This window comes from Sprattus sprattus, assembly GCF_963457725.1.
Source record: "Sprattus sprattus genome assembly, chromosome: 3".
Taxonomy (NCBI): Eukaryota; Metazoa; Chordata; class Actinopteri; order Clupeiformes; family Clupeidae; genus Sprattus; species Sprattus sprattus.
Genome location: NC_137922.1, coordinates 59,525,949 through 59,529,450, shown reverse-complemented (window position 1 = coordinate 59,529,450; position 3,502 = coordinate 59,525,949).

Here is a 3,502-nt window from a genome sequence, read left to right as displayed (position 1 = left end):
GCAAAAAAAAAAACATGAATTCATCTTCACCAAGCCAGCTGATCGATACCTCTTCCCAGTAATGTACAGACCCGATGCCTTTTGCGTACCTCTGTGAAAGAATCTCACGCCATATCCTGGCCCCCCCCACCACTATGCATCCTAGTCAAGTTTAGAACAGCAGGAACCAGTGCTACTCAAAGAGCAGCAAGAGGAGACTGATATTCCTTTAAAAAAAAAAGTGTATTTGTCCCTCTTGATCAAATAAACAAATTAATTGATTGATTAATCATCTCTTCGTTCTCAGGACACAAAGGAGGGATGTTCGTGGGTCTGATGGGTCGAAGGGCGTTGGACGCTCTCAGTGAAGGTGAGCTCACTGGTCAAACACCAGTGGTGTAGTCCAGGTTATACGCAGGTATACGGAGTATACCCACTTATTTTTCAGTCAGCATTGGGTATACTCACTACTCAAAACAGGACGTTTATCCTGTGCTGTCTGGGCTGCTTAATAGAAATAAACAGTGTACCCACTTCTCCTACACCACTGTGAAACACTGCATCTGTCCATTTAGTAGCAAACGCTTTTATCCAAAGCGACTTACAAGGATGTATACACATTTTATATTTACACTGATGGCACACGAGGGGTTTCAGTGTCTTGCTCAAGGGCCATATGACGGAGAATCTAACTAATAGCAACCTTCTGATTACTAAACGTCTTCTCTACCTCCTGTACCACTGTCGACCCCGTCCCCGTCCCTGTCCCTGTCTCTGTCCCTGTCCCTGTCCCTGTCTCTGTCCCTGTCCCTGTCTCGGTCGAGAATGGACAGTAAAGACGAAGCAGATGAGCGTTCCAGATTAAAAGCGAGATTTTTTTTTTTTATCATAAAAAGGCCTCACTCTTTTCAAGTTAAGGGTAGGCCCTATGAGGTTACATTTTGAACAGTTGAACATTTAATGCAAACTAAAATATATAAATTACATGACATTTATTGTGTTTGATATAATGTTATTGGGAGTCATGTGTTAAGATGTTGCAAATTAGTTTCTTCAAAAAGTCTTAACCATTCAAACGTGTAAACGATACGAGGAACATGGAAACATGTTTAACAAGGAGAGCAGACCTGCACTAAAAGAGAGCAACATTCAGATTTTGGGGATTGAGCAACTGGAGATTGAGATTGTTCCATATAACTACATTTTCAGGTACTGCTGTCTAAATCTGAAGCCATTATGTGCAAATAAACCTGCCATATCCAATTCCTTGCATTTTTAATGCACTTTGCTGAATCCTCTTCCTCCACGCCTGAAACACACCTACTTCAGAGGACCCTGTGATCAAACGTCATCCACATTCTCAGTCTTACGCCACAGAGCCTCAAACAAAAGACAGGGATCTCATCAGCTCTCCTTAAAAGCAGTCCATGTGCGTCACGCCGCACGGGCCACCAGCTCTTTCACTAAACCATTTTTATTTATTCCTTTCTTTGTTTTTTTTCCTTTTTTTTAATTTTTAACTTGCTGACTGAACTCTTTTTGAACTAACTAACTGATGTGAAATTGCTCCGTATCAAAAGGACACCTCAGCCACATAACAGAATGAACTGTACTTTCCACTTTAACTCTCCAGTTGTGTCCAGTACAGATGTGCAGTAATATTGATAGATGTGCAGTAATATTGACAGATGTGCAGTAATATTGATAGATGTGCAGTAATATTGACAGATGTGCAGTAATATTGATAGATGTGCAGTAATATTGACAGATGTGCAGTAATATTGACAGATGTGCAGTCATATTGATAGATGTGCAGTAATATTGACAGATGTGCAGTAATATTGATAGATGTGCAGTAATATTGACAGATGTGCAGTAATATTGATAGATGTGCAGTAATATTGACAGATGTGCAGTAATATTGACAGATGTGCAGTAATATTGATAGATGTGCAGTAATATTGACAGATGTGCAGTAATATTGATAGATGTGCAGTAATATTGACAGATGTGCAGTAATATTGATAGATGTGCAGTAATATTGACAGATGTGCAGTAATATTGACAGATGTGCAGTAATATTGATAGATGTGCAGTAATATTGACAGATGTGCAGTAATATTGACAGATGTGCAGTAATATTGATAGATGTGCAGTAATATTGACAGATGTGCAGTAATATTGATAGATGTGCAGTAATATTGACAGATGTGCAGTAATATTGATAGATGTGCAGTAATATTGACAGATGTGCAGTAATATTGATAGATGTGCAGTAATATTGACAGATGTGCAGTAATATTGATAGATGTGCAGTAATATTGACAGATGTGCAGTAATATTGATAGATGTGCAGTAATATTGACAGATGTGCAGTAATATTGATAGATGTGCAGTAATATTGACAGATGTGCAGTAATATTAACAGATGTGCAGTAATATTGATAGATGTGCAGTAATATTGACAGATGTGCAGTAATGTTGACAGATGTGCAGTAATATTGACAGATGTGCAGTAATATTGTCTCCCACTGTGTTGTCCACAGAAGCCCTGAGACGGATAACTCCAGAAATGGACACCAGCTCCACTGCAAACATGGCGGAGGAGTCAAACAAGCACTTAGGTATGTAGGACTGAGGATAAGATGCAGTACTCCAGGCATAACTGCTCTCACACACACACACACACACACACACACACACACACACACACACACTATGGCCAGCCAGTCAGACAGATATGCTCTAGGACTGAGGATAAGATGCAGTACTCCAGGCATAACTGCTCTCACACACACACACATACACACACAAACACCTCATGGCCAGCCAGTCAGACAGATATGCTCCAATAGATTGCTTTATGACAGAGTTGTATGTTATTTTACATATTGATTTTTTTTTTTGTGACGATACCAAATGATACCAGTTGATCCCCACGTCTCTCTCCATCTCTCACAGATCAGGAAGGGCAGTGGGAGAAGCTCCAGTTTGACTGACAACCCCAGACAGCTACAGCACTGCAGCCCAGCAGTTCAACATTTTGTTACAATTTACATTTTGACTCACTGTCCGCTTCAACCGGTGTCACATACGTGCGTTACAAATAAACTCTACTACAGCTGGGCTATTGAGGAATCCCACTATTTTGCCTCATAACTCATGCTGAATGTTTCCTCATAGGAGGTATTAGGGGAATCATCAGGTTTATTAACAATGTTAATACTGAAGACTGTACGTAGGAATTAAAGGTGAAGTCCACTTCTCGTCAAATTCAGCAAATTGCTCGTCACTTTCCTCTAACTCAGACCTGGGCAAAGTGCGGCCCCAGGGCCATTTGCGTCCCCTTGGCTGTCCCTGACCGGCCCGCGGAGGTCAATGGGAAATTAGGAATAAATTAAAGGACAAAAATGTATATTTCTATTCATTTGTTTACTTAAACTATTGCATTGCAAGCTTGCTCTCGTGTGTGTGTGTGTGTGTCATGTGTATTGGTCGTCTGGACACACCTTTAATACTGCAA